The sequence below is a fragment of the Pseudophryne corroboree genome, chromosome 8 (assembly GCF_028390025.1).
Source record: "Pseudophryne corroboree isolate aPseCor3 chromosome 8, aPseCor3.hap2, whole genome shotgun sequence".
Lineage (NCBI taxonomy): Eukaryota > Metazoa > Chordata > Amphibia > Anura > Myobatrachidae > Pseudophryne > Pseudophryne corroboree.
The window spans coordinates 169,715,084-169,732,208 of NC_086451.1; the positions used below are offsets into that span (position 1 = coordinate 169,715,084).

The 17,125-nt window shown below is 45.6% G+C and overlaps 4 non-coding genes across 4 annotated transcripts; all 4 read left to right on the forward strand.

Moving 5' to 3' along the window:
- The first annotated feature begins 7,202 nt into the window (after positions 1 to 7,202).
- Positions 7,203 to 7,359, forward strand: LOC134953410 (U1 spliceosomal RNA). Its single transcript, XR_010185563.1, has one exon. It is a non-coding gene; the product is annotated as a U1 spliceosomal RNA (small nuclear RNA).
- Positions 7,360 to 7,511: 152 nt separating this feature from the next.
- On the forward strand, positions 7,512 to 7,674 carry LOC134952533 (U1 spliceosomal RNA). Its single transcript, XR_010185036.1, has one exon. It is a non-coding gene; the product is annotated as a U1 spliceosomal RNA (small nuclear RNA).
- A 670-nt stretch (positions 7,675 to 8,344) lies between these two features.
- LOC134950801 (U1 spliceosomal RNA) lies at positions 8,345 to 8,508 on the forward strand. The gene has a single exon (XR_010183656.1). It is a non-coding gene; the product is annotated as a U1 spliceosomal RNA (small nuclear RNA).
- Positions 8,509 to 14,736: 6,228 nt separating this feature from the next.
- Positions 14,737 to 14,899, forward strand: LOC134952951 (U1 spliceosomal RNA). Its single transcript, XR_010185315.1, has one exon. It is a non-coding gene; the product is annotated as a U1 spliceosomal RNA (small nuclear RNA).
- The last annotated feature ends 2,226 nt before the right edge of the window (positions 14,900 to 17,125 follow it).

A 17,125-nucleotide genomic window follows, 5' to 3' on the forward strand; every position in this document is an offset into this window, starting at 1 on the left:
GTATAGCGGACCATAAGGTAACAAGACCAGGAGGTCATAAGGAACAAGACCAGGAGGTCGTAAGGTAAAAGGTCCGCTATAAAAGTCCAGTGGCACAACGCCTGGGGTGTTGGTGCAGAACCCATATAGGCCATACAAGCTCTGGTTGAAGGAATCGCGGCCGGAAACATCGATTCCATTGGTCTTTCAGTACATGACAAATAGTGCTCGTGTACTGAACGATTGGACCGCACGTAATTGTGTGCAGTAGTTAGTAATCTGACCTAAATACCATTAGAGTAAAGTGGTCACAAACGCTATTTGTACACTCTGACGTGATTTGTGTAATTTTTTATTTTTTGGGAAGGGAAGTTCGCTGGTCACTCAGGAACTATCCAACAACCGATACTTGCTGGGGACTGGTAGGTCCAGCACGCCCCAGTAAGTAAAGGTTCACAGGGGCCCTGGGTTGGGTACCACAGCTCTGGTTTACAGTGATTGCGGCATAGGCCAACGTGGGCGAGAAGTAAGTGGGGTACTTGATAAACCACCACCGCCGGCCTGCCCAAGGACATCTTGGTTTGTTTGTAAGGGTGCGCTGAAAGCCTTGATATTCAAGGAGGAATAAGCAACGCCTGCAGATTATGGGGGCCATTTGTTCCGGTAGGGGGCGATCAACCCAGGTTCAGGTTGATTCAGAGAACCGATCCATCGGGTCGGCACGATATGTGATGTGTAAGAAATATGGAAATCACGCTGAAGTTTTTTGTGATGAATGGGAGAGAATGACTGTACAAGACAGGGACAAGTTCCCAAGAATAGGTAGCTTCAGTCCAGAGGTGTTACAAAATTTAAGGAGGAGGATAAGTCTCGTTGAACCAACGAAGAGACAAAATAAACATTATGAATATTTACAGTTATGGCAACAGGAAAGTGAATTACAAAGAGAGTCTATTGACTTTTCTGACTCTTATCTTGAGAGGAGAGACATGGCATCGGGAGAGGAGTTGATTGCGGAGAGAAAAGCACAAGGGTGGAACAATAAAAACGCTCTTAGCAACTGTAATATAGATTATAAGAATAAGTGTAATAAATGTAACAATGATTATTGTAATACTGTTGAATGTACAACTATTAACCTGTGCCAGTTGCACCCCATGTCAAACCTCCCTCAGGAATACAAACAAGACAGTGAGCCCAGAACGATGTCAGCACCTCTTCCAACAACCATCACAGAAGCCATCCAGGTGGACACGACCAAATGGGTAAAGGCAATAATCGAACCCCCTAACGGAGGGTCAGGTGAGGTCGTGTCCACAGGTACGTACAATGTTTCATATCACGCACAAACAGATGTACCCCATATTGTAAGGCCAACACAAGATGATGGAACTGAGCTCAATCTGGCCAGGGTGATCTCAGTCCCCAATGGGAAGACTGACGATCAGGGAATCATTCCCGTCAAGGACAGTGCAATGCGCTGTCTCTTGTCCCGGACCGAATTGAGATCAATTGTGTCTGAATTTCCTGATCCTAGGAAAAATCTAGCCAAATGTCAAAGTTTTATAAAAGAACTAGGAAACGCCACAGAACCCACCAACAAAGAGTGGCGGACAGTGCTGAGGGCATGTTTGCCCTCCAGGGTTGACCCTGAAAAGTTCATTGCTGATTGTAAATTAAACACAGAGGTACCTTGTACGGAGGAACACAATCAGGAATGTATTAGGCAGATTAACCGACAGTTAGGAATATATTTCCCAGCTGCTGTCAAGTGGAATGAAATTTTCTCCATAAGACAAAACGAAAGGGAAAATGTTTCTAATTATTTCAATCGAGCACTGCAAATAATGGCTGGAAACACTGGGATCACAGACATCAAGACAAATGCACAACATAGAGGAATAGCGGTTAAGGTATTAATGAATGGTTTAAAAGATGAATTAAAAACAAGGGTACAGACCACCAACCCAAACTGGAGAGATATCTCGGTGACTGCACTAAGAGAGGCCGTCATCAATCAGGATCAGAATATCACCAGATACAGAGAGTCACAAAGAGATAAGTTAATGGCAGCAAAAATACAGGCCCAAACCACAAGACCACCCCAACAAAAGCCCCACACCCCTGCGAGAAATCCAGATATGGTAGTCTGTTACCATTGTCATAGAAAGGGACACATTGCAAGAGATTGTAGATCACGAGAAAGACAACACCATAATCATAAAATCCAAGGAACCAGGGAAGTACAGGGGAAACGATTGATGATGATGAGCATCCGAGCGTTTGAGGAGGCATCAAATCAGCCAAGACCCCATTTCACTGACACTTGGAGGAAGCCCAGGATTTGTTACCATTGTAGGAGAGAAGGGCATTATGCCCACAACTGCAACAGCCCACATAAAGTTAGACCCCCTAGACCAAGAAATGAGCAAAATTACAACACACACCATTATAATCAAGAATCACATAGGCAGGAAAGGTGATTGTTAGGAATGGAGGCAAGCCTGAGGTAACGGTTAATGAAGTGGGAGGTCATTCACTGAAGACACAGGAATGACCAGGTTAAACGTTGTAAATGTATTTGTGAAAAAAATGTTTTTCTCTTTTCTCACTCTCTATCCCCATCTCTGACGATTATTGGTAAGAATTCAAACATTGCATATTCGCCTGGTCCTTGCAGAAGTCTACCAAACCCCAGCATGACCTATCCACCACAATGTATTCTGGCCAGATACAGACAATGGAATAATGCAAGTGCTGGTGGGGAGGGACTGCTCAAGGAGACCATTAGACACGTAGATACGACAGCCTGGTAGTCTGACAATGTTTTCTTAATGTTGACAAATGTTTAAAAATGCTTTGTTTCTCTTCTCTTATTGGTGGTTATTGTCGGGTTATGTAATGTATATATGCACATGAATTGTTCTCTATCTCTTTTGTTTTTTTTTGTTTTTGTGTTCTCTCTCTCCTCACTCATGTTTCCATGATTTAAAGATACTATGTCACCCCTCAGTTGGACCAATGGTAATGCCAGATTTTTTTTTCTCCTTACAGAAAGATCGCCGGTTAGGAAGGAATATTGCATCACCAGAATGTTCGTTTGGAAGACTGAGAGACAGCACCTTTTGAGAGGACAGCAGAACAAGAAGAACAACAAGACGAGAGAACTTATTATCGTAACGAGTTCTCCCCCCCCCTCAAATTGATTTTTTGTACCCCATTACAAATTTCTTCTTTTCTCCTCCTGTAAGATGGACTTGCCCCGAGAGACTGTGATATGGATTTTCCCGTTAACCATGATGTTGACCAGAGCAGTCTGTTTCGGTGAGAGTACCAGTGAGGTCGAGAAAGGATCCAGAAAGGTCCTGATGACTGAGACGGAGGTGTAAATTTCCAATAGCAACCCAATCACCAAGCAAAGGCGAGTACCGGGCACGATCTAACAACCATGTTATTTGTAAACAACTGTGAAGGAATGTTAGTTCAAAAAGAAAGTTGTATCTGTAGGCTCTGTAACAAAGAAATGCCAATCTAGTTTTAATATCCATATGGACCGGCATCCATTGAGTGACTATCACTCTCTAGTGGGTAACGTGTTGAACCAAACAGATTGTTGGGTATGCTCTCAAGTACCTCAGGGTCACAGCAAATCAGGGCTAGTACCATTTCCTTTAACGTTAGGGGAGGTACTTGAGCTAAGTGGTGGGAGACCGGTGGACCGGAGGTTTAACATCTTCAGCCCTCCTAGTTTGAAGCTCCACCAATACCATGTGGATAGGTCCCTCATATGTTTTAACATCTCCAATCCCCGTAAGCCGGGAAATTGGGAAGTGTCATGGAGCAACCTTACCATGACCTTTTCACACAGAGCAGATAGAATGCCTACAGATACAGAGCTCGTACGCCACATAGCCAGTAGAGGAAAATCTTTCCGGTATCGATATACCTTAGGGAATAGGATTACTAGAGTTGGAGAGGTATCACCAGGATACTGTGCACATATCGTACAAACTGATACGTGCATTAGACAGATGGAAGAATTAGGGTCAGGAGATTTCACCTGGAAGGTTTGTAACATGGTCATGTCCTTCTCCGTCCCTTATGTTCTCCCCGATGATGCATATTTCATATGCGGGAGAAAGGCGTACAAGTGGCTTGCCCCAAACTCTGAAGGATTGTGTTATATTGGAAAAGTATTGCCTGAAGTGATGACTGTTACACATGACAAAATGAAGGACATACACCGTGGTGCCCAAGCTCCTTATACTCACACTCATTACGAACACCGAGTTAAAAGACAACTGTCAGAAAGATTAGAGCATCCGGCCTCTGATCTTATCCATGAATCCACCGGGATTCAGGTTCTGGTAGCGTTAGATTTCACTCGCACCGCTCGAGGTGTGATGAATTATAAATACATTTCCGCACTCGCCAATTTGTTAGATAATATCACTGAAATGTATGATGACACGTTTAGATACACTGGAAGAGAACTTCAAGCTTACAAAACAGAACTAGTTCAGCATAGGATGGTTCTTAATTATCTTACAGCAGTAACAGGCGGATATTGTGTTACATTGGCAACACAGTACGGCATAAAGTGTTGCACGTATATCACAAATAGCACCGAGGATCCGGTAGAGGTCATAGACCAAAAGATGGACGATATTCTCCAATTGAAGCGGGAATTTCGTCGAAAACACAATCTCACCCTTGCTGCTGTAGGTAATGAGCTGACTGGTTGGGTGTCATGGTTGAACCCGCGAAATTGGTTCTCCGGTTTGGGAGACTGGGCTCAAGGAGTCATAATGGATGTTGGAAAGTTTCTCCTATGTATCTTGGGTGTCGTTATATCTATTGGATTGATATTTAGATGCGGGCAGGCTTTAATGAGGTGCAAACAAAGTACAAAAGTGATGAGCTTGAGGAGCGAGGAAACTGTAATTAACCTGGATTTGATTTATGACCCAATGCTAGAAACCATGACGTAATGATGTAATGAGTATACGGTCCGTCTTTCACCCATTTCTATGTTTTCCTCCGAGGTACAAAGACCCACGTAGACGAAAGATTTGATGAGCCAAGGGGCCGACAACGGAAAGATGGAAAGAAGAAGAGCAGACGACCCGATATACAAGATTTTGATGGACAATGCCATGGGTACCCCAGTTTCCCTAGGAACTTTAAAATCACGCTAGCCCAACATTTTTTGTAAATCCATGGACGTTGTTTGCTTTACTCACGATTTATGAGCAAAAGCACAAAGAAGAAGACTCCAATCAACCGACACCAATCAAGACCTCAATCAACGAACGTACATTAACCTGACATAGAATATCATTGCATTTTTCGTAAGTGTTCTTTATCTTCATCTCTGCAACCCTCAGGTAATAACACACATAGCCGATAGGGAATACAGGCACAGATAGCAGCAACCACATACCCCCCCAATTCATGTATCATCAACTAAAATGTGCATCCCCATTGTGTTACAACCACAGCCGAAATGAGCTCGGTAGAGTTTGACAGCCCATCCACAGACCTGTACCACAGGATAAGAAGGAATTCAAATGTATACTTCGCAATACCTCGAAGCTTGATTTACCACACGTACGGCACGATGATACATGACCCTCCAAACATGGACTCATACACACATGCTTCTACTTTCTCACTAGGTCATACCCTCTTCACACCTACTCCATTCTTCTTCCTTTCCCCACCATGGAAATCAATTAACCCCTGACTTACATTTTTCTCCTTAAATATTTTGTGGCAGTTATTATTGACTGCCAAAGGGTGGACTGTCGAAGTCAGAAAAATGTCTTAATGCACACTGCCATATTTGCACCGCACACTGGTCCGTGCTGCGCATGCGTACGCTCTCCCGTGGAAGCGCATACCCGCAATAGCGTGCACTCGCACGCGCAGTATGCGCATTTACGGTAGAGTTTATGTGATCGTAGCGTGCGACTCATTCGTTACAAAAGTTCACAATTAATGTAGTTTATAGATCATGTTCCCCTCAATAGTTTCTGTAAGTTTGGTTTAGATACAATGTCCCAGAGCTGAGGAATCCCTCTTTGCATTGCACGAAGGGTCTAACAGGAATCATACTGCAGTGTTTGGTACCCATCGGAAGAGTATTTAATTAGCAATATTCCGGTGTTGGTTTGGAGCGTATTAATCGCTCGTGCGAATAGTTATGGACATAAGAAGTTTATGTCCATTTCTATGATTTGCACATACTCAGGTATGCGGCGGGAAACCCAGTTCCCCACCCACCTGAGCTGTTGGAAATTGTCACAGCCCACCTGTATGAATCACCCTATGACCTTTTGTTATGATACAGGGCCGAATTCCTTCGGCCAATGGACAATGGGATTGTAGGACCAGGAGATTGCATTGTGTGTGGGGCATAAATAGGCAGGCCGACCACATCCAGCTCTCACTCTCTCATCAACGGTTATCTGCTGATAATCGGGAGCTGGATATCGAGGCGCAGGCGATCATACCCTTTGTGCGTAAGTTCCCTCCGTAATCATTTTCTTTCTGTGAGCCAATTTCTCTCTCTCTCTCTCTCTGTGTCTATTTCTCTCTCTCTATTCTCTCTTTTCTCTCATATCTCCCCTAGACTAAACTTTATAGTATTGTATTGTATTGTGTTAGACCAGGATAGCATTGTAGTTTATCCCTTAGTTAGGTGTTTGGTTAGGAAGTCTTTGTTATATTGTAGTGTATCATTTGTACTGTGTTACTCTTTTACAAGTATACTAGATATAATACAGATAATAGGCTTTGGAACCCTAAACCAGTATCAGTGTATTTACTATAGTGTTAAGTGTTCACTTGAGCGTCGGTGACGCTCAAACAGCTTTGTAGATAGTCAGGTTACACAAGGTTGCATTTACACCCTGTACTCACATTAAGGTATTCTGTGTGTTTCATCGGTATAAGGTTTAACATCAAGGTATAGTGTTGTGAGCGTCTGCACCGCTGGTGACCTCCTCGTGGTCTCTAGCGTATGCTACGTTACAGCGAATCTTTCCCCTAGACATAACCAATAACGTGTCCTGTGATCGCTGGGCCGTGAGCGAACGTGACGCTTGAGCGTCTCGCCTACGGCTGAGCGATCTTTACGCAAATAGCGTATCATTACGGTATTTCTTAAGTAAACAGCGTACAGTGTTCTTAGCTTCATAAAGGGTTGTTTATACGACAAGGAATTTAGCATTGTCACCATGGTCATGAAGATTGTTTTCCCAGGGTGAGGTTCATTCATTGCATTCTGGGTATGCTGACTCCTGTGATTTCCCCAAATGTGGGAAACTTGGTTGCATTATTTGTGGTAGTGGGGGACTGTGTTTGTGCTTTCCTCTGGTCAGCTCTGGTAAAAGTCAGATTTCTTTGTCTCAGATCTTCCTCTAGCCTTGTTCTTCTTTCGAGAGTTCCCTTGTGCTGACTCAGTTGGATCTCCTTCACTTGACAGGGGGGTGCCCGAGCTGCGACCCTCCCCAGCTCTAGCCCAACTCCTACTTACCTGCCAGGTGAGATACTATGATCATGTAGGTGCTTCTCCCAGGGCAAGGCTCACCCATTGCACTCTGGGTGTGCTGCCCCTGTGATTTCCCCAAATGTGGGAAACTTGACTGCATAATTTGTGTTTCCCCTGGTCGGCTCTCGTATAATTCAGATCTCTTTGTCTCAGGTCTCTCTCCAGCCTAGTTTGCTGTCTGTTTCCACTTCTCTTTTCTTGAGCCGCTCCCTTCTATGCCCTTGCGCACTATTCTGACCTCTCCTGTCTGCTTACTTTGTGCCTTCCAACGCACAATGCAAACTACAGGTAGTGCTGCAGGGCCCACACCCTTTTACATGCTTTACAGAGCAGCTCTGGAGCTGTTACAGTGCCCAGCTGCTGCAAGAAATCAGCTTGAATGCTTCAGGGGCTGGGGCATAGCCAACATGAGCCCCACACCGAAGGAGGGTGGAGATGTTTAATGCGAATTAGGGGTCATCCAAGCGCCGCAAAAGGCCGCCATTCCCTGCACATCCCTTTTTTCTTTTCATATGCAGACGAGGGTTGAAGCCAACTTTGACCCACTGCTTGGATGACATCACCATATGCAAATCCATCTGCTGCAGGCCTTCCCCAGGAATGCTTGCACTAGTTGTTGCATTTGGTTTGTTGTTTGGGGGTGCTTCAGTATTAGGCAGCCTTCTGCCCTCCCATGTTCATCTGAAAATATGTGTTCTCCCTGCAGTTGTTGTCCCAAGATGAGAGTTCCCTTGTGCTGCCTCAGTTGAATCGCCTTTACTTGACAGAGATGTGCCTGAGCAGCGGCCCTCCCCAGCCCTATCTCAAATCATACTTATTTTGCATAGGAGATACCATGGTCATGAAGATTGTTCTCCCAGGGTGAGGTTCATTCATTGCATTCTGGGTATGCTGACCCCTGTGATTTCCCCAAATGTTGGAAACTCGACTGCATTATTTGTGGTAGTGGGGGACTGTGTTTGTGCTTTCCTCTGGTCAGCTCTGGTAAAAGTCAGATTTCTTTGTCTCAGATCTTCCTCTAGCCTTGTTCTTCTTTCGAGAGTTCCCTTGTGCTGCCTCAGTTGGATCTGTTAGGGTCTCCTGCCCTGTGCTGCCACGTCGTCATGGCAACCGGGAGACAAGTGCTAGTGGAGTAACCTGAGCGCAGCTGATACTCCGGTTCGGGTCTTTTGCTGTGCAGTGGTTATAGGCTCTGTGCACGGCAGGGGATCCGGTGCTGGTTTTTGTGCTCACAGTCTGTGAGGTCTGAGTGGGGCGTGGACAGCACCTGCTTTATAAGGCCTCTTTTCAGGGTAAGCAGATGCTGCTGAATCTCTGTTGGTTAGTCAGTTCATGAAAGTTAGCCAGTACTGTGTAGCTTTGTATTGTTTGTTGCTTACTGCAAATAGGCCTGGGAATTTGGTATTACACTCTGCCAATCCAGACCTAGCAGTAAGACTGGAGTCAGTCGTTTAGCTTGCTGGGGTTCTGTTATTACTCTGTGAACTTAGCAAGTTTGCGGCTGTATTCTAACACTTGCCTGTCTAATCCTGTCTCACTGTGCTAGGTGTCAGGGGTCAGTTTAGTGGCAGTAAGCTTAAACCTGTGCACTGCAAGTGAGAATCAGGATTGTGGAGGCTCTCCTTGTGTCTATCATTCCATCTCTGACCAAGGAGTTTACTGCCACACCCGTTGGTAACCCTTTAGGGTTTTGCTGTTGCCCTTAGCAACAGCATTTCGGGTTCTCTACGTATTAAAACACAACATCTTGCTTTTTACATCTGAGCAGTTCTAATACAAGGGAGATACCCAGTTCCTTAGCCTCTGGGCTTCTCTGTTCACTGTGTGTGTATTTTGTTACCCTATCACCTTCTGTGTACGTTATGTCATATTCCCCAGTTTGTCTGTGAGTCCATTTGTGTTGCATAACAGTTCAAACACCAGTACATTCCTGCAGACACTGGAGTGCATAACAGTTCTGACACTAGTACTTTCCTGCAGGCACTGGTGTGCATAACATATTCAGCAGCCTAATACTCCTGTTGAAATTTTGTGGGAATATGGAGCATACCCCTCAAAATACGTTGCAACAGGTGGTCGATCAGGTGCAGGTCCTGACTCGACAATTTAATGATTTGTCCATTAAAATGCACACCTCCCAGGCTGCTGGCGGAGCTCCCGCAGCAGCAGCACCTGCAGGGGTTAAGGAGCCGAAAGTAAATCTCCCGGATCGTTTTTCTGGAGATCGCTCGCAGTTCTTTTGTTTCAAGGAGAGCTGCAAGCTATACTTCCGGCTTAGGCCTCAGTCTTCTGGGTCGGAGATTCAGCGGGTGGGCATAGTGATTTCCTTGCTACAAGGAGACCCACAGGTCTGGGCATATGGGTTGCAGCCTGACTGTCCGTCGCTTAAAAGTGTTGATGCTTTTTTTACGGCACTGGGCATGTTGTATGATGACCCTGACAAGACGGCCTCAGCCGAGGCTCAGATTTCGATCCTTAAGCAAGGGCGAAGGCCAGTTGAGGTTTACTGTACGGAGTTTCGGAGGTTGGCCCATGATACCCAGTGGAATGACCCAGCCCTGAGACACCAGTACCGAAGAGGTCTTTCTAACCAGATAAAGGACCAACTGGTACAATATCCCTTGCCTGATAGCTTGGATCAGCTCATGCAGTTATCCATCCGGGTGGATAGACGGCTGAGAGAGCGTAGGCTTGAAAGGGAGACTGAGATTTCCTTCCTTCCCAAGGGAACCTCAGACTCTGAGGAATTTTCTGAGGAGCCTATGCAGATTGGGGCTACCCGCCTCTCCTCGCATGAGAAGACGCGGAGGAGACAGCAGGGGTTGTGTTTGTACTGTGGGAATAAAGGTCATGTGGTAGTATCATGCCCAGAAAATCCGGAAAACTTCAGGGCCTGAGGGTGATGGGAAATATCCTGTCAGGCCAGAAGTCAGAATTTCCCAAGAAGACTTTTATCATTCCGGTGACCTTGAAGATCCTCGGTCAAACTGTCAAGACTGAGGCCTTTGTGGACAGTGGGGCCGACGGGGTTTTTATGGACCGCCAATTCGCCCTAAAACACTCTGTTCCCTTAGTACCCTTGGCATCGGAAATTGAGATTTGTGGGTTAAACGGGGAACCATTATCCCAAGGTAAAATTACCTCTTGCACTAGCCAGATTTCTTTGTTTATTGGAGCCACACACTCTGAAAAATTGTCCTTTTATGTGACTGTCTGTACTTTTGCCCCATTGCCCCATTGGTGTTGGGGTTACCCTGGTTAAGGGCCCACAATCCTCAATTTGACTGGGTCTCTGGGGAGATTCTTAGTTGGGGTACTGATTGTTTCAGGAGTTGCTTGAGCCTTCCAGTCAGGCTCTCGCAGCTAAGTTTGCCAGGATTGCCAGGGTGTTATGCAGATTTTGCGGACGTGTTCTCCAAAAAAGTTGCAGAGGTACTACCTCCCCATCGCCCCTATGACTGTGCCATTGATTTGTTGCCAAATGCTAAGCTTCCCAAGAGCAGGTTGTACTCCCTGTCACGTCCTGAGACTCAGGCTATGGCAGAGTACATTCAGGAGAACTTGGCTAAGGGATTTATCAGACCTTCACAGTCTCCAGTTGGGTCGGGGTTCTTCTTCGTGGGTAAAAAGGACGGTTCGTTGCGACCCTGCATCGACTTCAGGGAATTGAACCGTATCACGATTAAAAACTCATACCCACTGCCTCTCATTTCGGTCTTGTTTGACCAGCTTCGTACTGCCACCATTTTTTCTAAGATTGACCTACGCGGTGCGTACAATCTAATCCGAATAAGAGAGGGGGATGAATGGAAGACTGCCTTTAATACCCACTCAGGGCATTATGAATATTTGGTGATGCCTTTTGGGCTCTGTAATGCCCCGGCAGTCTTCCAGGATTTCATGAATGATGTGCTCAGGGAATATTTGGATAGATTCTTAGTTGTATACTTAGATGACATCCTAATCTTCTCCCATTCCCTGGAGGAACATCGGAAGCATGTACGCTTAGTCCTCCAGAAACTCAGAGACCACCGGCTTGGGGCGAAGCTGGAGAAGTGCGAATTTGAAGTTCAGCAAATCGCATTTCTAGGATATATTATCTCCCCAGAAGGTTTCCAAATGGAGGGTTCCAAGGTACAGGCAGTCCTGGATTGGGTGCAGCCCACTAGTTTGAAGGCGCTTCAGCGTTTCCTGGGCTTTGCGAATTTTTATAGACGATTTATCGCTGGATTTTCGTCTATAGTGGCGCCCTTGGTGGCACTCACTAAGAAAGGGGCGGATGTTGCTCACTGGTCTTGTGAGGCTAAAGCGGCTTTTGCCCGTCTCAAAAGGGCATTTGTTTCGGCCAAGGTGCTGCGACACCCAGATCCAGAGCGTCCTTTTGTGGTGGAGGTGGATGCCTCTGAGATGGGTATTGGGGCAGTGCTTTCTCAGATGGGAGTGTCTGATAATCGCCTTCATCCCTGTGCTTACTTTTCCCGTAAATTTTCGCCTGCCGAGATGAATTATGACGTGGGTAACCGGGAATTGTTGGCTATTAAGGATGCACTCGAGGAGTGGAGACACTGGCTTGAGGGGGCTAAGTTTGTGGTCTCAATTCTCACTGACCATAAGAATCTGGCATATTTAGAGTCAGCGAAGCGTCTCAATGCCAGGCAGGCACGATGGGCTTTGTTTTTTGCTCGCTTTAATTTTTTGATAACATATCGCCCTGGGTCAAAAAACATCAAGGCTGATGCGCTCTCGTGGAGTTTTGCTCCAATCCAGGAGACCACCGAGGAGCCGTTGCCCATTGTTTCCCCATCATGTATTAAAGTGGGCATTACCCAGGACCTCTTATCATTAGTCCTTAGAGCACAGGAGCAGGCTCCTCCAGACCTTCCGGTAGGTCTTTTGTTTGTGCCTCCTAGGTTAAGACAGCGAGTGTTCCTGGAATTCCATGCCAAGAAGTCGGCAGGTCACCCGGGTATTGCCAGAACTCGGGAGTTGCTATCTAGGGCGGTGTGGTGGCCCTCGGTGGCTAAGGATGTGGATCAGTGGGTTCGGGCATGTGACATCTGTGCCCGAAATAAGACTCCTAGAGGGGTTCCTGTTGGCCCATTACATCCACTCTCTATCCCATCTAAGCCATGGACCCACATTTCAATGGATTTTGTGGTGGACTTGCCCAAATCCTCGGGGATGACAGCCATCTGGGTTGTCGTTGACAGGTTTTCGAAGATGGCGCACTTCGTTCCACTGGTTGGGCTGCCATCAGCCAGACGCCTGTCTGAATTATTTATGCTGCATGTTGTGCGTCTCCACGGGTTGCCACTTGATGTGGTCTCTGACCGCGGATCCCAGTTTGTGGCCAAATTCTGGAGGGCATTTTGTTCCGATCTCCAGATTTCTGTCAGCTTGTCGTCAGGCTACCATCCGCAGTCTAATGGGCAGACTGAAAGGGTGAACCAGTCCTTGGAGCAGTTCCTCAGGTGTTATGTCTCCAAGTGTCAGACTGACTGGGTTGCTCATCTGTCCATGGCGGAGTTTGCCTATAACAACGCGGCTCACTCTGCTACAGGGATCTCTCCCTTCCTTTGTGTGTATGGGCATCATCCTAAGGCCAATTCTTTTGACCCCCTGGACTCCACGCCTGGTGGTTCCTCTGTGGTTTCGGTCCTTAGAGGTATTTGGCGGAAAGTGAAGAAAGCCCTTGTGTCTGTGTCATTAGTGACCAAAAGGGTTTTTGATAAGCGGAAAAGACCCTGCAGCTTCAAATTAGGAGACTTCGTCTGGTTGTCTACCAAGAATTTGAAGTTGAGACAGCCATCTCATAAGTTAGGGCCCCGGTTCATCGGCCCTTATAAGATCACCAGGGTTATCAATCCGGTGGCATTTCAGTTAGATCTGCCCCGTTCTTTGGGTATCAATAAAACATTTCATTGTTCCCTTTTAAAACGGGCGATTAGTAATCCTTCTTCCAGTGGAAGACCTTCCCCTCTTCTGATACGTGGCCAGAGGGAGTTTGTTGTTGAAAGGATTCTTGACTCCAAGGTGGTTCGGGGTCGGCTGTCATTTTTGGTGCACTGGAAGGGGTATGGCCCGGAGGAGCGGTCGTGGGTGCGCAGTTGTGATCTTCATGCCCCCAGACTGATACGCTCTTTCTTCTCGCAGTTCCCCGATAAACCCGGTGGTAGGGGTTCTTTTACCCCTCGTCAGAGGGGGGGTACTGTTAGGGTCTCCTGCCCTGTGCTGCCACGTCGTCATGGCAACCGGGAGACAAGTGCTAGTGGAGTAACCTGAGCGCAGCTGATACTCCGGTTCGGGTCTTTTGCTGTGCAGTGGTTATAGGCTCTGTGCACGGCAGGGGATCCGGTGCTGGTTTTTGTGCTCACAGTCTGTGAGGTCTGAGTGGGGCGTGGACAGCACCTGCTTTATAAGGCCTCTTTTCAGGGTAAGCAGATGCTGCTGAATCTCTGTTGGTTAGTCAGTTCATGAAAGTTAGCCAGTACTGTGTAGCTTTGTATTGTTTGTTGCTTACTGCAAATAGGCCTGGGAATTTGGTATTACACTCTGCCAATCCAGACCTAGCAGTAAGACTGGAGTCAGTCGTTTAGCTTGCTGGGGTTCTGTTATTACTCTGTGAACTTAGCAAGTTTGCGGCTGTATTCTAACACTTGCCTGTCTAATCCTGTCTCACTGTGCTAGGTGTCAGGGGTCAGTTTAGTGGCAGTAAGCTTAAACCTGTGCACTGCAAGTGAGAATCAGGATTGTGGAGGCTCTCCTTGTGTCTATCATTCCATCTCTGACCAAGGAGTTTACTGCCACACCCGTTGGTAACCCTTTAGGGTTTTGCTGTTGCCCTTAGCAACAGCATTTCGGGTTCTCTACGTATTAAAACACAACATCTTGCTTTTTACATCTGAGCAGTTCTAATACAAGGGAGATACCCAGTTCCTTAGCCTCTGGGCTTCTCTGTTCACTGTGTGTGTATTTTGTTACCCTATCACCTTCTGTGTACGTTATGTCATATTCCCCAGTTTGTCTGTGAGTCCATTCGTGTTGCATAACAGTTCAAACACCAGTACATTCCTGCAGACACTGGAGTGCATAACAGTTCTGACACTAGTACTTTCCTGCAGGCACTGGTGTGCATAACAGGATCTCCTTCACTTGACAGGGGGGTGCCTGAGCAGCGACCCTCCCCAGCTCTAGCCCAACTCCTACTTACCTGCCAGGTGAGATACTATGATCATGAAGGTGCTTCTCCCAGGGCAAGGCTCACCAATTGCACTCTGGGTGTGCTGCTCCTGCGATATCCCCAAATGTGGGAAACTTGACTGCATAATTTGTGTTTCCCCTGGTCGGCTCTCGTATAATTCAGATCTCTTTGTCTCATGTCTCTCTCCAGCCTAGTTTGCTGTCTGTTTACACTTCTCTTTTCTTGAGCCACTACCTTCTATGCCCTTGCGCACTATCTTGACTTCTCCCGTCTGCTTACTTTGTGCCTTCCAACGCACAATGCGAACTACAGGTAGTGCTGCAGGGCCCACACCCTTTTAGTTGCCTTACAGAGCAGCTCTGGAGCTATTACAGTGCCCAGCTGCTGCAAGTAATCAGCTTGAATGCTTCAGGGGCTGGGGCATAGCCAACATGAGCCCCACACCGAAGTAGGGTGGAGGTGTTTAATGCGAACTAGGGGTCATCCAAGCGCCGCAAAAGGCCGCCATGCCCTGCACGCCCCTTTTCTCTTTTCATATGCAGACGAGGGTTGAAGCCAACTTTGACCCACTGCTTGGATGACATCACCATATGCAAATCCATCTGCTGCAGGCCTTCCCCCAGGAATGCTTGTACTAGTTGTTGCATTTGGTTTGTTGTTTGGGGGTGCTTCAGTATTAGGCAGCCTTCTGCCCTCCCATGTTCATCTGAAAATATGTGTTCTCCCTGCAGTTGTTGTCCCCAGATGAGAGTTCCCTTGTGCTGCCTCAGTTGAATCTCCTTTACTTGACAAGGGAGGCATTTTGGATTTTTTCTTTGGGTACCCTTACACCTGATGGTCTGAATGAGAGCATCGAACTGAACAACATTGGCAGTCTCTGAAGATTTTATCTATTGATTTACCTAATATATTATTTATTGAATATCCATTTATTGTATGTTTAATAAATAAACAAAATTATTAGAAGTAGCTATTTTGGAAACAGCTTTCCTCTTAGGATGAAACTGTATAATCCTGTTGTGTGTGTTCCTTTAAAGTTCTTTAGTAAAATCCACTAGTAATGAACATCAGATTTCTTCCTCCATCCTCTTTTTACACTTTCTCTTGGTTCTATATATATATATTTTTTTTCTATTTTTTTTCCCTCCTTCTCCCAAAAGCCCCCCCCCCCCTGTTTTACATTTTAAAATCTTTAAATATTTAAATCTTCGAATCCTTAAATTATCTGTTTAATATTTATTTTTCTTCATTTCTTTTTGTTGTTTAAACAGCAATGTAATTATTCCAGGGGTTAAAATAATGAAATATAGAAATAATATTAACAAAAATTAAAGGTAAAAATGAATTGATAGAATGATCCCATTAAAAGTAAATAAATAATATGGATGTTAAGCTGAGCGGGTTGGATTCGAACATGGGACTAGCTGCATAGATTGCATTTGATGTTTCCCCTGCGCCACAAGAACTGCTTCAGTAGTGGCATGGATTTATGTTACCCTAAAAGGTTTTATATAAGTAAATGGGGATCCTTAGTGCTGAGTCTCTGAATTATTTATATGTGATTATAGATATGAGGTATTGATTGAAAGATTATAGGTTAATCTGTATATAGATTATATATTTTCTGTTATTTTTTAAACCACCTTGTTGCTTATTTTATTATTATTTTTAATCACCATGTTGCTTATTTTTATATTATGAAATGCCTTTATATGTGCAATTGCAATTAGAAAGTTGTTCCATATGTGGGTCATTACATGTATGCATCCAATTAGTACATGTATGTATCCAATCAACTAATTAGTAATGCTATTGGTCCGGTGCATTTTAAAAAGAGCCTGCTTGGCTGCTGATGTATCCTCTGACGAAACCGCTCTTGGATAACAGCGGAGAAACGCGTAAGGAAGGTGATTACCGGACACTCTGATTGCTGAGATATAAGCCCGTTCATGAACGAGCTACATCACGGCGGACGTCTGATGTAAAGACAGCGGTGAAGGGGAAAAAGCAATTTGAGACCGAGCAAAAGGAGGTCTCTACCCCACGGCAGGGAGAAATATCCCGACCGCGAGTGCCAATAAGATCCAGCCACGGTTAACGGGGGTCGTAGCATACCGCTGTGTTTCACCAACCATCACAGCGCTCTCCCCCTGTTTTCTTTCATTACTCACGTGAGTTACATATGAACTTTAACTGCAGTAAATAAGAGGCATTGGTTACAACTGTTGCTGTTCATCCACAAGAAGGAATTTAATGTATCAATTACAATTGGAAAGTAACGATTAAATTACAACAGCTGTATCCAGGAGGATTTTTTGGACACTTTAATAAACATTCCGTTGTCATCAAGGGCAATATGAAATAGATCCTGATTACATTTAGATATGGAT